The following is an 18584-nucleotide window of genomic DNA, read 5'->3' on the forward strand; positions in this document are numbered from 1 at the left end:
TTGTACATTTGGCGATGCTAGCAGCGTTTAGATTGAGAGATTTATCTGATCGGGACGATCAGACTTAGGTGGAGGGCAGTGTAACGAATGTTAGCAGCACTGAGCGATGCTATCGTCTCTAAGCCGATGGTAACCAGCGACGTGAATGCACATCAATAATTTAATCATTATGTATCTACATAAACGAATAAATAATTGCGTCTACACATATGTACGTATACGAACATCGGAGCGGCAATGCACAAATACATGCATATATCTTATCTGAGTTGTCACAAGAGAGAGCAATAATTTGTGCACGTAGTTGTGGCTGGCGATTTTGTAGCCGAACTAACTAGTAACTTCTGGAAATCGAAGAGCCTAGAAGTATGCAGCGTAAACTATAAAAGCGGGGCAAGCGAGCAAGAAGTAATTCAGTTTGAGTTGAGCTATGAATCAGTTTGATTAAGCACGCGATCTGGCGGCCAATAGTAGAGTTTCATTGGAGTTATCAATCAGATTGGTTATTAAGCCAGCGAGTAGCAAAGTATAAGTGTATTGTGAAGTACTTTAATAAAGGCCATTTTTCCATTATTCAATATTGGAGTTATTTATTCAACATTTTAGTGATTCGAACTGAGCAGAGGATTGCAAATAAGAGGATTTGCAAGCAATTTCGTTACAATATCTAAATTTTTCACAACACTTGTTAAAATCATTTCTTAACACTTGTTGTATTTCCATACAATTAATAAAAAAAGCCCTTTGTAATTACATTTATTCACGAAACTTTTCTTGTGTTCTTGTTTTCTTCCTTTTTGCCTACATCTATATTTTTTACAATTACGTGGGTGCGCGCCGCTGCCACCACGCTTTTGTACATGGTCCTTACTACGCCGGTAAAGAGAACCACTCACATAACTACAGTCCACTCAACTCTCTAGGCACTAAATCAAGGAAGCAGTTATTTGCACACAAAAAAAAGGTGATAACTACAATTTCTTGGTGATACAAACAAGATTCGAGGAAGACACAACACCAACATCAACAACACCGACATCCACAAAACAAAATCAGATTCTATTACTCCGGATCAACGAAACCAATAAAGGTCCGTAAAATACATACATTTTTGTAAAGTGTTAATTTATATTAAACCGCGAAAGTGATTTTGTGAAGTGAAAAATTTACATGTCGTGGAAAAAGGCGCTTAACGCAGTTATTTAAAGTTTGTGCATCACGCCTTGTTACTATCTGGAACAATCCCCCACCCGCGGTAAGATTGTCCGGACACAGCTCAAGGTAGCACAACACTGTTCTAAAAGCTTAACATAACCTCAAACACCGCCTTGTGCCACTTTTCTACTTTCACCTTTGCAGATTTATCTGAAAAAATTCTTTTAATCCACAGCCCAAAAATTCGATTTGTTAAGGTTACTTATTCAGAAACCTGTAAATTTAATTTAGGCGCACATTTAATTAAATAAAATTTTTTCTCACATACAAATCACTTGCACTTTTTACACGGGCAATACGTTTGCAATTTAGTTTGGTGCTATAGTACAAGGTGCACTTAGTTTCATACACACTTATTGTTGTTGTTGTTTGGGTGGCCAATAGGCTTAGTTCTCATACAATTTTTAAATAAAAAAAAATTGAAGAATTTATTATTCTCACTTGCGGCAATACACAAATCAGTTTTGACTGATCTATTTTTGGTGATATAAAGACACTAATCACTTTAAAGTCTTAATACAGTCCTTGGTTAGGCTCTCTAAAAGTCCATAACGAGCGTTCATATATATTGTTTCACTAACACCACTTTTTCACAAACCAGTGCCTATTGGATTACAAAAGTCATTGGCACATCTGCATTAGAGCATTCTTTTAACAAATACGTGGGTGCGCGCCGTTGCCACCACGCATTTGTCCATCAATTGGTAAATTTGTATATACATACGCATACACCAAATCTTTTCACTAATCACATTATCACTTCCAAGTTCGGTCCTTTGGCAACATTTTCACTCACTACACTCTGCAAAGGCAATTTCTTCTTAGTTTTTCATAAATTTATCGATTTTCATTTTTATACACAATGGAGACCTATACACGCCAAGCAGATGCAGTGACGGAGTATGAAAATGTCTTCAACGACATGTAACACTCCCTAATATACCAAAGGGATGAGTTAAAAACTCTGTGGGAAGCTACGAAGGTGACATACGAAAAGCTCGTAGGTTCATCAGAGCTTGAGTCAAAGGACTTATCGGCTATCAAAAAGAAGCATAAAATGTGCTATTTCAGCTTCCTAAAGTGTCAGGCGGCAATAGCTGAGCGTTTGGAAGATTTTGAAAAGAAAGATAAGAAAGTAGATGTCTCAGATAATATGGAATATCATGTGCGCCTGCCAGCGTGTGATACGGATATTTTCAAAGGTGATTATATTTCATGGCCGTCTTTTAGGGACACGTTCAATGATATATATATTAATAATAGCAAACTCCATGCAGTACAAAAAATATACTATTTAAGGCAAAAACCCCAAGGGGAGGTCAAAGAAATAGTGGAACGGTGTTCCTTAACGACAGACGGTTTCGACACAGCGCACAGTGTTTCGTGTAGAACAAGCTAGCTGGACAAAAACAAAGTTCTTATTCCAAGAAAAGTGTAATGAGAAATGAAAGACATGAAGGAAATGAAGGAATGAAAGAAATGAAGGCAGGAGTGCCCGTAAAATGCATTGACTAATTTGCAAAATTCTTGTTGAATATTAAGCTTCATATTTCTTTTAAGTGAACACTTTTATATAATTTTTTTGATGGATTCTAAGCTCGAAGGTAAGTAAAATTTTTTAATAGTAATTCTTTCGCCCTTAGAGTATTTTAAATATATTTAACATTCAGCTATTAAGAAGGAAAGGTATTTTTTCTCTATATTTTTAACTTTAGGGACAACAAAGTTACATACATCCGCGGACATCCGGGCTAAATTTTACATATATTATAGTCGCAAGTATTCTCTAATAGTCGAAAGAAAAAACCATTGCGAATTCTTTGCACATCTATTTTTAATTTTTTTTTTTTTTTGTAGATTTAGTTATCCCTACATATAAAATAGGATGTATGTACGTACCAGCTCCGACGAGATATTTGAACCTTTAAAGCTGATCTGCAAACGGCAAAACCAATTCCCAGGTACAGGAAACAAACACGTAACCATAAAACACACACAAATAAACGCCCAAGGTCAACAAGAGCACACCAAAAGCAAAAAGGCGAAGATCACTGACTTCAACCTGCCACAACCTACTGCACCAGTCACCAAGGCATAAAAACAGGTACATACAAAGCAATCCTAATGCAGGTATAGCCACACAGGAACTCTACACAAAACAACCCCATTTGGTAGCATCTACGCCAATACCTGAATGTAATATAAATACTGCACAACTGATAACAAATCAGAACGATCAACGACACTTAAGATGGCAGCACAACAATCATCAACTATTCACCCTGTCGGAAAATCAACAATACAAAACAGTTTAGTTATAACCGTACCAAGAACGGAGTTTTTTGACATTTGTGTTCAACATTCGAAGGAAACCAGATATAAAGAATTATTGAGTTTTGTTGTACTTAAGTACTATTTAAGCGAAGCAGCGGAGTATTCGATAAAAAGTTTAAGCTTACAAGTATCGGCATATTCGTCGAAGCAGGATCAAAAATGGAACACTTCTGGAAGACATAAGGAGCAATTTTTGAATAAAAACTCGGAGTGGCTTTCGAGTCCAGGATTCAAAGTTGCCACCAGACCAAACAACCACTTCTTCAGGTAACCCCGGCCCCGGAAGACGAAAGAAGGATTTTGTTAGCTGCAGTGAAAAAACCAAACGGCGTTGAGTGGATGACCTCTTACAATCTAGAAGTCCTGGTGAGTTACTTTATGCGGCAGAAGTATCAACGCGTATGTCCGGCAACAGAAATGTTGCTAACATTATAAAAAAAATTACAGGAAACCACTCAAATATCTGGCAAAAAGATGACATGTGAGCCAGATGCAAGATGCTTGAGCAATTTAGAAGCTTTAGCATACTACGTAGATAGCAAGTCAACGACACATGGGTACAAAACGACTCGGAAGTGGAGCATGAAGACAGGCCATAAGGTTTATCCATCATTTTATAGTCTAAGAAAAGCTAAGGCAGAGTGCTATCCTAATGAAATTGATGTGGGTGAAACACGTGCGGAAATTAAAGTCCAGTTCGATAAAACTCTTGAGCGTTTAGTTTTAGCAAATCAAGAAGTTTTTGTTAGTTTATTACCTACAAACTTGACGTATACTTTAATCAGCAAGTGGGGTTGCGATGGAAGCTCTGGCCATAGCACATATAAGCAAAAGTTTACATGCAGTTCTGACACTGATGAGTTTTTGTTTATATTTTCTTTCGTTCCTCTTCAATTACAGGATAAAAAAGGTAACATTGTTTGGCAGAATCCTCGACCTTCTTCTACCATGTATTGTCGTCCAATTACATTAATTTTTTCTAAAGAAACAAAAGATTTTATTGTTTTTGAAACGAACAAAGTTTTAGAGGAGATAAATGCGTTGTTGCCAACAAAGTACATGCTCGAAGAATACGAAGTTTCCGTAAATAACAATATGCTTCTAACAATGATTGACGGAAAAGTTTGCAATGCTTTGACTGAAACTTCTTCCGCACAAAAGTGTTATATTTGTGGTGCCACTCCAAAATATATGAATAATGAGTTACGGGACTTTACGCCTAACCGAGACAATCTCCTTCGCGCATTAGCATCTGGGTACAATATAAATATCCAAAGATTTGAAAAATTTGCGGTCGAGACTATAAAACTATATATAGATCTCTATCCATGGTTTAATATGCCTGTTACAGTTCATAAAATGTTAGTGCATAGTACTGATATTATAAAATCAGCAATTTTACCTATTGGGGTCAACTTTCTGAGGAAGCACAGGAAGCTCGTAACAAAGATTTGAGACGATTCAGGGATGATAACACACAAAAGCAGTCGCGTGAAGCGACGAATAGAGAACTTAGAACTTAGAACAGTTTTAGGGAGATACCTAAGAAAAAATTCAAAAGTCTGACTTCGGAAGTCTTAAATTTACTGTCCCCCGATAATGTTGAGGAGTCAATAAATACCCCAGTTGTTTCAAGCTTTCACAGTAGTGTTGCTGATGTTCATGACTATTCAACAAGTGACTCATCCAATGAAAGTGATGATAGCGAATAATAACATAATTATAAAAGATAACCTACCCTAACTTTTTGTTGGATCAGGTTTTATTCAATTTAAATATATTGTCTTTCCTGCTTTGTATGATACTTTACTTTTAAGTTTTTGTAATAAGTAATTTTCACATAACAAATTTAATTATTTACATTTTTATTATTATTATTGTAATTCACTTTTACATTCCTGACTGGTATTATAAAATAATTCTGTAAAAATTGTAGTGGCAGGATAAATACTCAAATAAGTACAAAATATGTATGTACATATGTACAGTCACTCACATAAATAAGTAGACACCCCTTTTTGGATAATTCTTACAATTTTCGCTTTCGCAAATTTATTTTAACTAATTTCCCATAAGAAAATTTGTCACGATTTATAACAAAAACTAAATTATATTTAAAAAATGTTTGAAAAATTCGACGAATTTTCATAAAAAATTTAATTTAATTTTTTCCCGAATTTTTAGAGTACAATTTAAGTACAATAAAGTAATATTCTTAAGTCCTTTAAATTTTTTTGGATCTATGTCACTTATTCACATGAGCTACTGTATATGAAATAAGAAAATATGCATATGAAGTAAAATTTTGCAAAAAAATAAAAAAAAAGAACATATTGCTGAAAAAAATGACGTAGTTGTAATAAATGACTGCATATGAAATGGAAAATCTCATAAAATAATTTTGTCCAGCTAGCTTGTTCTACACGAAACACTGTGCAGCGTGGAAAAATTTGTGTGACCAATACGAAAACAAACGTATCTTGGTCAATGCCCAATTAAAAATTATTTTTAGTTTGAAAGCAGTTGAGAGTGAATGCGGTAGCTCCATTAAAAAACTGCAACGTGAAATAAACAATTGCATCTCAGCGCTTCAATGTCACAAGATTGACATATGAAACTGGGATGCAATTCTAACGTATTTGTGCTCCACAAAACTGCCAGAAACCACACTGGCTCTATGGGAACAAACCATAGAAAATAAAACAGAAATTTCAAAATGGGCAGACATGGATAAATTCTTATCCAGCAGATTCCAAACGTTGGAAACAGTCGTAGATATAAGAGGGGATACAGTTTCAAAACCATCTAAGCCACAAGCTTCTCTGTCCTCTGCAGAAACATCGTCAAAACGATTGGGGTCGTATCAGGCTAGTGTAGCCAAACCCACGTGCAAGATGTGCAAAAGTTCTGCACATCGAATCGTAAAATGCGAAAAATTTCTGCGCTTAACGTCAAATAAACGGTTTGAGCACATTAAAAGCATTCGCGGATGCTTAAACTGCCTTTCGGCTGGACATACTGTCACAAAGTGCACCAGTCAAGTGAACTGTGCCACATGTTATTTAAGACACAATACGCTGCTTCACATTCCGAACCAGCCAAAAACAACAAATACTTCAGACACTATCGGAGCATCCACGTCACGAAAAGCTCAAATACGACGCAATGCTGAAAGAGAAAATGCTCCGATTAATAATGTGAACTCATGTTTTGCTAATACAAATAAAGGGGTATTACTAGGGACAGCTCAGGTTAATATTCATTTTAATGGTGTTGACTATTCGGCGAGAGCCCTAATAGACTCGGGATCTGAATGTTCATTCATCACCGAGAAACTAAAGCGCAGAATTAATCTGCCATCCAGACACCTGCCTGCCCAAGTTTCGGGCATCAATAATACAATGTCTGCACAAGTAAAAGAAGCGTGCAACATACAACTGCGGTCACCAACCGACCCACTAATCGAGATCAATGCGATCATGCTGGTTTTACCACAGCTGACAGAGAATCTTCCAACTTGCCAAATCAACGCGATGACTAGGCAAGCATTCCCTGACTTAGTACTGGCTGACAAACGATTCTTTGACAATGAGCCAGTCGATCTAATTCTGGGCGGAGACATATACCCCCAAATTATGTTAGGCGGCATTAGGAAAGATGTGCTAAACACATTAATAGCACAGGAAACGGTGTTCGGTTGGATTTTGATAGGCCGGACAGATGCGGTTGATAAAAATAAGACCCTAGTTTCATATTTCAGCGAGGTCACTTTAAACAAACAACTGGCGGCTTTCTGGGAGATAGAGGAAATTCCAAAGAAGAGGAGCATCAATAACGATGACACTTACTGCGAGGAGCTATACAAATCCACAACAGTTCGGAACAACGATGGCAAATACGTAGTCTCCTTACCCTTTAGGAAAGAGTTTAACTTAGGCCCCTCATTAAGAAGTGCGTGTTCTCAATTCTATCGCAACGAGACAGGACTTGCGAAAAACCCAGTCCTTTAAACGGAATACAATAGAGTTGTATCCGAACATGAAACCTTAGGGCACATGAAACAAATAGGCAATATTGTCCTACAACTAATGGCAAAAGTTTAAATGATGCCTTATATCCGGGTCCGATTCTTCAATCCGACCTAACAATCCTTATACTACGTTGGTGGCTGTTCAAATACGTATTTAACAGCGACATAGAAAAAATGTACCGCCAAATATGGGTTAATGAAAATCAAACAAAATACCAGCGAATCATATTTCGCAAATGCCCCAAAAACCCAATTAACATTTACGAATAGAAAACGGTAAACTTTGGGGTTAATTGTGCTCCATACCTTGCGATTCGGACACTGCACCAACTCGCTGATGACGTGGAGACCTCGCATCCAATGACAGGAGATATCTTGCGAAATTGTATGTACGTTGATGACGTACTCACCGGTGGGCACAGCATCGAAACTGCGATAAGGGCAAGGAATCAAATATCATCGGCGTTACAATCGGCAGATTTCCCATTACGCAAATGGACGTCCAACTGCAAGAAAATTCTACAGGGTATACCGGAGAAACACTTATTAAGCGAGGATTTTCTTGAGTTTGAAGACACCAGCACGGTAAACGCACTCGGCATCAGATGGAACGCTCATTTCGACTACTTCTACTTTGCAGCGAAACCCTTTGATAATAACCCTACTATAACAAAAGGTCAATACTGTCTGCGATAGCAAAACTTTTCGACCCTCTTGGCTGGCTGGCACCAGTCGTAATTGTAGCCAAAATAATAATGCAACATATTTGGTTGGAAGGGACAGGCTGGGATGAAGATGTGTCTGAAACTACTCTACATCGGTGGCAATCATTCATGACTGACTACGAAAAGATCAACGCTATACGCATACCGCGATGGGTTCGCTACACATTGAAGAACAATATCGAAATACATGGGTTCAGCGATGCTTCGGAAAAAGCATATGCCGCCAAATTTAAACACATACATATACTAATAAACGGTGAAGTAAATCGAAATAAGGCAAAAGCAAAATGGGTATGTGCGCGAAATGCAATCACTCTATAAGAGGAGAGACAGGTATACGATGCGAGGGTGTGTGTAACAAAGTGTACCATTTAAGCCTTGCATGTGCAGGTGTTGATAAATATTGTGTTAAAATGTTTGAGGAAAAACCTATGGCACGATTTATGTGTGATGAATGTGTTACATATATTCAGAATGTAGACTTGGTGCTACAAGAAATGCAAATGAGTGTGAAGAAAAACAATACAATATTAAATGAGTATAAATATGAGTTTGAAGAGGTGATGAAGAAAAGCCAAAATGAAATAAAGGCTTTATTGGAAGCTGTAGAGGGTCGATATACTCAAAGAGTAGCAACTATGGAAAGATCACAAAAGCCGTTTGAAAAAAAAATTGGTGAGATAAAAAGCTTATATGAAATGATAGAAGAAGTGAAAAATAAAACTGAAATAATCGGTAAAGACAATGAAAAGGTATGTAACGAAATAAAGAAAATTAGTAGTAATAATAAGGAAAAAGGGCTGTCATATGCAGAAGTAATGAAAAATAATAATAAAAAAGAAGAAAACAAAAGCAAAGTTACTACAGTGCCTGAATTAAAGAAACGTACTCCTATTATTGTTAAACCGAAAGTAAAACAATCGTGTGAAAAAACCAAGAAAGATTTAAACAATAAAATTAATCCTAAGGAACTAAAGATAACAGATATTAAAGCTGGTAATAATGGTATTATGGTCATCGATAGTGTTGATGAAAATGAAAGAGACAAAATAAAAGGAATAATGGACAAAGAAATTAGCAATGAATATGAGATAAAGATACCTCGTGAATATAAACCAAGACTATTTATAACAGGTATGCAATTTGAAAAGAATGGTGATGAATTAACTGAATGTCTACGAAAACAAAATAAATGCTTTGAACAGAGTGAAGTAAAAATTATTAAGCAATATAATGTTAAAGTTAGTCACAAAAATTATTATAATGCAATAGTTGAGGTGGATGTGGAAATATTCACTGAAGCGTTAAAATTAGATAAACTGAATATAGGATGGGAAAGGTGCAAAGATGGTGTTGATATAACAATGTGTTTTAAATGTAAAGGATAAAATCATAAAGCTAGTGAATGCAAAAATTAAGATGTTTGTAGCAAATGCTTGGGTAAACATAAACCCATGGAGTGCAAGGAACAACCAAAAAACATGTGCATAAATTGTATTGGAGCTAATGAGAAATTAAATCTAGGGCTTGATACCAATCACTCTTGCAATAGCAGACATTGCCCTGTCTACTTAAAACACTTAAATGTAAAAAAACAAAGCCTAGGATACTATTAGCTAACAATCAGGCCACTGGCTCACCTGGACCATGCTAATGTTATGCAACGTAGAGTATCAAAGTACCAAAAAAGATCCACAAAGGACATCAACAATGACTTTAAATGCATCTATTTAAACATAAATAGCCTAGTAGCTAACAAATCAGAGTTGGAAGTGTTGGCGGAAGTTCATAGACCAGGCATCATACTGTGCTCTGAAACATGTACAACCAAGGATATTCTAGACAATGAATTAAAAATAGCAACCTATAAAATTATAAGATGTGATTCCCATAGCAGGCACACAGGAGGTGTGTTACTTTATGTACATAGTACAATTGATGTTAAAGTAATCTATAATGATAACATAAATGAAAACGTTTGGTGCATTGTAATAAAACTGAAGAAGGTTGATAAAAAGTGGCAGATCGGAGTTCTGTACCACTCGCCGAGCACTAGTGATGCAGCTTTTGTTGAATACCTAAATGAAATTCTAATTGATAAACATGAAAAAAGTAACCATAATATAGTAATCGGTGATTTTAATATTAACATGAACTGCATTTCAACATATAGTACTAAATTAAATGAGATATTTGCTGTGATGGGGATGAGCCAAAAAATAGAATTTAATACGCGAATCACAGATACAAGTGAATCGAAAATTGATCTTTTATTTTCAAATTCGGATGAAATTCTCTGTAATAATTTGCATGAATACAAAATATCTGATCATGAAACTATAAAATTTAATATTAAAACATCCAAAGTATACAAGATGAGACTGACCAAGAAAATCATAGCATGGGACAAATATAATAGTGATATTTTAATAAGCGTCCTTAGATCATTTAACTTCAACTTTACTATAAACTTATCAATTGATGTAAAAGTCGAATTAATTAATAATATAATGATTCAGGCTATGTAAAGTTTAACCTACGAGAAAGAAGTGCATATCAAGTTAATGAATAAATGGTATGATAGAGAATTGGCACAAAAGAATAAATATAAATACAATATGTACACGCGTGCGTTACAAACTGGCGAGTGGGATGAATATAAAAATATAAATAGGTCTTACAAAAAATTTGTCAAATGAAAAAAAAATAAAGTATATGGAGAATAAAATCATTTTGAATGAATATAATGCTAAAGAAATGTGGAAATATCTCAAATAAACGGTCAGCCAAACTAAAGATAACGAAGGGATAAAAAAGGTGATACTGGATGGCATACTGGTTGAAAACGAAACCGATCTGGCGAATGGTCTAAATAGATTTTTTGTAAACAGTGTGATTGAAATTAATAATAACATCGAAACCTGTCAAGTAGCACTAGAGGATACACAAATCCATTCTAAATTAAAGTTTGCTGAAATTACCACCGATGATGTTATTAATATCCTAACAGGCTTTAAATATAAAATAGGTGGAAGAAAACTGCTATCCGAAGGTGTACTAAAAGATTGTATATCGTATACCGGATATTTCTATGCTCAAATAATTAATAACAGCTTAGCAGATGGTGTAGTACCTGAAATGTGGAAAACGTCAACAATAATACCTGTGGAAAAAGTTAAAAAGACAATGCAACCTGAAGAACTTAGACCCATAAATACCCTGCCAAGTGATGCTAAAATTCTCGAAGTCGTTGTTAAGAATCAGTTGGTGAATCATCTTGAAGTAAATAATATACTAGTCTACCAACAGTCAGGATTTAGGAAAAAACACTCCTGTGAGACAGCGCTGAAGTTGGTGATATCTGATTGGAAAGAAGAGCTAAACAACAAAAAAGTAGTGGTTTCAGTTTTCCTTGACCTCAAAAGAGCTTTTGAAACGGTGGATAGAGAGATATTAATAAAAAAATGCAGCGGATTGGCATAACTGATATTGAACTTAAATGGGTCCGCAACTATTTGAAGCAGAGAAAGCAAAAAACAGTAATAAATGCTGTGACGTCGGATGAATTAGAGGTACCCATAGGGTTACCTCAAGGCTCAGTATTGGCACCTATATTATTTCTTATATACATAAATGACATAGTCAATGCTATCGAAGGTTGTGAAATTAGACTTTTTGCGGATGATGCATTAATTATGATAAGTGAAAATAATATTAATACTGCATTCGCCAAAATGCAACATGAAATAAATAACTTGTATAAATGGTTGTGTGGTAATAGACTGAAACTAAACATAAATAAAACTAAATATATGATAATAACAAGGAGGAATATCAATCAGGAGGATATAGCCGAGCTAAAAATAAATGATGAAATCATACAAAGAGTTAACACTATAAAATACTTAGGAATAATAACTGATAATAAACTCAAATTTGAAGATCATATAAATTATACCATTAAAAAAGTTGCTAATAAAATAGGAGTGATGCAGAGAACAACGAAATTCATTCAGAAAAAGTACAAAATAATCTTATATAAATCAGTTATAGAACCGCACTTCGTGTACTGCCCGTCCATTCTATTCATAATATCGGATAAAGAAGTAGACAAGCTCCAAAACCTTCAAAATAGATGCATGAGATTTATTCCTTAGAAACCTAGAGATACACGAACGGCTGACATGATGAAGACTTTAGACTGGTTAAGTGTGAAACAAAAGATTTTTTTCCACTCCATGAAATTCATATTTAATATCGAACATGGAAATGTACCTGAGTATTTAAATAAAAATATAGCATTAGTTGAGCAAACTCACAACATAAATACGAGGAGCAAACATAATTTCAAATTGCCGTTTTTTAGAACTGAAATTGATCAACAGAACATTTTCTACAAGGGTCTGAAAAGTTACAATGATCTGCCTATGGATATAAAAAGTTGCAACCAAATAACAGTATTTAAAACAAAATTATATGAATATTGTAAAACCTTAGCTATAAGATAAAAAACTGTAATATTTTCAAACTTACGAATTAGGCTTCTGGCCGTAATAAATAAATAATCTAATCTAATCTAATCTTGGTTACAAGAAGACAACGAAAATTGGCCAACACAAGAAGAAGTTTACACCACGAATATGGAGGAAAAGAGGGTGAAAGTTCATACAACTTCGGTCAAAAATAACTTTGATATTCTGGATAGGCTTTCCGATCTACCAAGGACTTTGCGGGTTATATCCTATATTCTTCGGTTTTTCTAGAATACGCACCCAACCACTAAAGCCTCCTTTAAGAGAGAATCTCATTCGATAGCCCCTGACGAAATAGAAAAAACAACACGACGATTGATAACAATATGCCAAAGGCAACATTATCAAGAAGAGTACGCAAATTTGAAGTCAGGAAAGCTAATAAATGGCAAAAGTGAGATTTTACCCCTGGACCCATATATAGACGAAGAAGGCATCATTTGAACTGGGGGCGGATTGGGGCATCCAAAGACATGTCTCATAACGAAAGTCATCCCATTATCCTTCCTTACACTTGCAGGTTATCCAGACTTATAGTTCAATCCTCTCATAAGACCACCCTGCATGGAGGGAACCAGCTGATGCTACGTCATATCCGCACTCAGTACTGGATCCCACGTGTTAAAATAATGATACGGTCTGTTATCCACAACTGTAAGGTCTGTACTATTTACAGGAAACGGACACAAACGCAACTTATGGGGATCCTTCCGAAGGAGCGCACCACCTTTACTAGGGCCTTCACCAACACCGGGGTAGATTTCGCGGAACCATTCGATATAAAATCCTACCGAGGGAGGGGATGTCGAATTTCAAAAGGATACGTTTGCCTGTTTGTCTTCTTTTCGACGAAAGCCATCCATCTAGAAGCGACAAACGACCTTAGTACCGGGTCCTTCCTAGCTGCCTTCGCCGGATTTGTATCCAGACGAGGCTGTCCGAAAAACGTTTACTCCGACAATGGTACTAACTTTGTCGGAGCTTCGCGATCTTTGCGATCCAAGTATAAAGCATTTCTGCGTGAAGCAAGGGACGGACCATTGAATAAATATAGCCATCACATTTTAGAATGGCATTTTATACCGCCAAGCGCTCCTCACATGGGAGGTTTGTGGGAAGCGGGGGTAAAAAGTTTTAAGACCCTTTTTAAAAAGATCGCGTCCGATCATAAATATACTTTTGAGGAGTTTACTACCCTGTTATGTCGAATTGAGGCCTGCCTCAATTCTAGGCCCCTCAGTCCCTCATCCAACGACCCTTCCGACCTGGAGCCGCTTACTCCAGGCCACTTTCTCGTAGGTGGACATCTTCTAGCCTCACCTGAACTCGATTGCAGTGAAAACCGTGCACCAATGGCAGAAGATGAAAGCCCTCCATCAAACAATCTGCAAAAGATGGAAATCGGAATATCTCACCGAGATCCAGAAACGGTACAAGTGGAAACATCCACAATCCAACTTAAAACCCGGGGACCTAGTCGTCATAAAGGAGGATAACCTCCAACCAAACGACTGGAGAGAATCGTCAACACACACCCAGGTTCCGATAACCGTGTACGTGTTGTTGACGTCCACACAATGAAAGGACAAATCACGAGACCAATCGCGAAATTGGTACTACTCCCGCACAACGACAAAGAAAATGAACTTTAATAGTATACGTGTCTCTATCCCAAATAACACAGCTCTCGTTCACCCCGAACGAGGTCAACACACCGATATCCCAGCTCTCGTTCCCCCGAACGAGGCCAACAGAACCCTAACTCAGATGTACTCTCTGCCACATAATACCTTTTCCAACGATTGCGTGGGTGCGCCGCTGCCAACACGCAATTGTTCGAAAATAGTTTAATATCGCAAGGAATCCCAAAGAAATTTATACATACCATTTCATTATATAAGGACAAGGAAAATGAATTTCAATCGTGTGGGAGGAATATTTGACTGCTTTTCACAGTCTGTTTCAGATCATATTCGTGAACATAATTCCACCGTTTTGGTTAAAATTTAGGAAGGATTTTCAGATACGATTATCATATGTTTCTTCACATTTCATACAAAATCAGGACAGATTCAGAAAGCTGAATGAAAAATGGTTAAAAATTGTTACTCACCCAAAGTAACCACATTTGGTTCAAATATGATTCCATAATATACTTGGGAAACAATACTCAGTTTGCCATAACAGCTTTATTGTTATTGAATCCCTAATAAGTAATTTTAAATTGTTCCAAATTGATGGTCGGATTTTACTGTCCATGTAACAAATGACAATCAAAAATTAACTATTTGCAATAATTTACGAAAAATAGAAAAACACCATAAATAATAAACATTTAATTTTCGCTGCATTGCAGTAAAAGATAATATGGCTTTATTTGATTAGGTACAACATCTATGAGTAGTTGTACATGCATTTTATTTTGATTGCCCCCATTGTTAAGGTGGAAACGGCTGCTATCCATTTTAACTATTTTTGTAAAAGCGTAATAATTTTTTGGGGTTGCTGAAGAGGTTCGCTTAATGAAGCGAGTGGCTTTGTATCTTCAGTTTCAAAAATATCCAATTAATGGTGCATAAATCGTAAGCGGTTTCCTGTATTTACAGGAGAAACTAATATCCAAAGTCAACATCCTTTTTTTCTGGTTTGAGGGTTTTCAATTTTCTGTTACCTATGCATACACACCTTTATGTAATAATGTTCTTTTATGTAAATTTAGTGACTTATTGCACAAATTTATTTTGGCGTATATCCTATGTGAGTACGAGCGTACTTTAGTGAAAATCTGCTTCAAACAAACGAGAAATGTGATTACCCTAATGTATCGTATATACTAAATACTTAGTTTTTCTTGCAGCGTAGTTGAAACGTTTCTTTTTTTTTATAATTCCTATAAGATTTTCAATGAAATGTAAAAACTTGACCTAGTCAACAAACATAATCGGATGTCCGAAAGGAAACTTTTGAATGTTGTTCAATTAACATAAATCAGGTTAGAAAATTACCTTTGGACTACGTTAGAAGGATCGGGCGTAAATGATTTTGTTTCTTTTTGTATCGATTAAAGTCTTCATTTTCTCCTAGGAAAATAATTGTAATGAGTATGCCGGTGTTGTTATGTCCCACTTTTTTATTTTTTTTCCCCTCTCAACTGTGATCACCTGAAATAAGAACAGCAATGTATTATTCGCATTTCTCCACAAAAAGTAAATAAATGTATACGTATCCGCAATATGTAGAGTTGTGAAGAAATCTTACCTACTAGCTACGTGGACTACGCACTTGGACTTGCTGTCATATATATTGCCGTTCGTATCCCATTTGATAATTTTGCGATCTACAATTTATGCCAGGCGAAACTTCCAACGATTTGGTATCCACCTTTGATTTCACTACAATATCTGAGTTGTTGTAGTTGTCACTTAAAGCCTACACCGACATTTTATCGGGTAAAGATGGATGAGTGAAATTAACTTTCACAATCGCGCTGAATGGATTGTAAGCAACAAAGTAACCGGGATTTCCAGACTTAATTCTGGAAATAATTGGCCCGAATCATATAAATGATATTCTCCATGCATATAAGGTGACAAACGCAGCTGCTTTATTCCATCAAACACATCCACACGCATATTCTTGAAGAGTGAAGAATTTCCATCAGAAACTATCGGAACACCAGGCAATAATGGTTCAAATAACGCAACAGCTGTTGGGTCGCAGCACCAAAGTTCCAATGTAGCCATGTTTCATTGCCAACAGCATTCATTGTATTTGTAAATTACTTTCGTAATTTTTGCCCGCTTAAATTTGTATGCAAAGCGTGTACAAATTGCCCACAAGTTAGCATATCGATGCTCCATTCACCATTTTTGGTGCGATAAACATCTGGACGTAGAATATCATCAGCCACCGATAGGAATGCATCAGCTGTGATATTCTTTACAAACATTTTAAATTCACTCCCTCTTGGAACGCGCTATGTATGTTTTTCATAATTCCATTTTATATTCAATTTCATATGCACGAATATGATTTCAAAACATTTTGTAAAAATTTTGTGCGTAACAAATTTGATGAATTATAAATTTTTTTTCAAAAATTACTAGTGCAAAACTATTTAAAAAAATTAACCTATTTTTATTTTTATGATTTTGTAAAAAAAAATCTCACGATAAGATCATTTGCCGCTTATTCACCCGTCCCACTACCAGCTGCCGCAGCTGAAGCATTATTGAAACTCTTACCAAATGCGCTCATTGCTGAAATATCAAAATCCATATGCATTGTGTACGAAATTACCCTCGGAAGCGGGTACCTTATCTGGCGTATTGTCAGTAAGTAAAAGGAATTTTGTATTCTTCAAACGGAATCCGCCAACGCCCAATGAGAGTAAATGTTTAAGAAAATTTTCAAATGCAAGCCTAACTCTGCTATCATTCATATGTAAATCATATAAGCCAGCACCAAATTGTGAGAGTAAATAATTGCCTGAATGTATTTCATCCCAAGCTGAACCATTCTCAAGTGAGAGAGAAAATCGACACTGATGATGGCACAACGCCGAAACCGGTTTGTCTCAAAACCAAATTTGACAAGGGATGACGGAAAATCGTTCCAATATACATCATGAATGCCAATTGTTTGGTGTTTTTGAATCTCCTTTCCAAATCCAAGCAGAATGTTTTAATTTATCTGCCAAGGCTTCATTTAAGAGTGTTGAATTGCGTGGTACATAGTTTGGTGTTATATCTAATATAACATTAACTCCCCTCGTATCGTAGCTATCAACAACATCTTTGATCTTTTGTTCTATATCTGGTTCTTGGACTAAATATGTATGTGCAGGTGGCAATTCATATGACACCGGATGCTTTAATACGTTTGGCTATATCAATATCACTGGCGCTTGCTTGTAGGTCATTAAATTTGGCAAAAAGGCCACTTATACCATGGTAATGGTTCAGGTGCTGCACATTTCGAGCATCAATGATAATTAGTATGGCATATACAAGCATGGCTACCCAGTTAGCCCAAAACCAATAAAGAACATCCAACGTAAACGTACCCGAAATGGATCGTTGGCATACTTTGTTAACAAATTCCATGTAATCCATTGGCACCACACGAATACCAAGTTCTTTATTTTATTTTTCATAAAGGGACATGTTATAACCCCTACAAGAATATTGACTATCATATGACTATCATCTGATTGTCAGCAATGTCAACCTAACAATCAGCGCCTCATACAAACTTTCTATCACAAACTTAAGGGGACTTGCGCAAATGTGATGTAAACAACTATGTACGTTTGACTTTTTGTCTCTTTCTTCCACACCAACATGGCCTACTGATTAAGTATATAGCCGTACTGCTCACTCTCAAACATTTTCCTGGATCAGTGCTGACACTCTAACTATCAAAAAGTGTCATAAATGATAGTTTACTGTATATATCAGGTTTGACTGTTATACTATCATAAATGACCATTATTATATTCCGCCAAAAATGAAACAATGCTTTTTGCTTTTTATTTACTTTAATTCATTACGTTTTTAATTTTGTACGTGATAAAAGCATACGTGTTTCTTATTTGTTTAAAATAAATAGTTTTATAAGAATTCGAGTTCAGAATGTTCAATTTAAATTCAGAAAATAACAAAAAAACAGAAGAGCGCTTTCCTCATGCGGAAACACATTTAAAAATGAATCACCACTAACCACTATTATTTTTCGCGTATCAATTTT

General features: G+C 35.9%; 1 pseudogene; it reads right to left on the reverse strand.

Annotated features, from left to right (window-relative positions):
• Nucleotides 1-16130: 16130 nt before the first annotated feature.
• Nucleotides 16131-18033, reverse strand: LOC137239367 (uncharacterized; annotated as a pseudogene).
• Between the last annotated feature and the right edge of the window lie 551 nt (nt 18034-18584).

This window comes from Eurosta solidaginis, chromosome 1 (assembly GCF_040869045.1).
Source record: "Eurosta solidaginis isolate ZX-2024a chromosome 1, ASM4086904v1, whole genome shotgun sequence".
In the NCBI taxonomy this organism is placed as follows: Eukaryota; Metazoa; Arthropoda; class Insecta; order Diptera; family Tephritidae; genus Eurosta; species Eurosta solidaginis.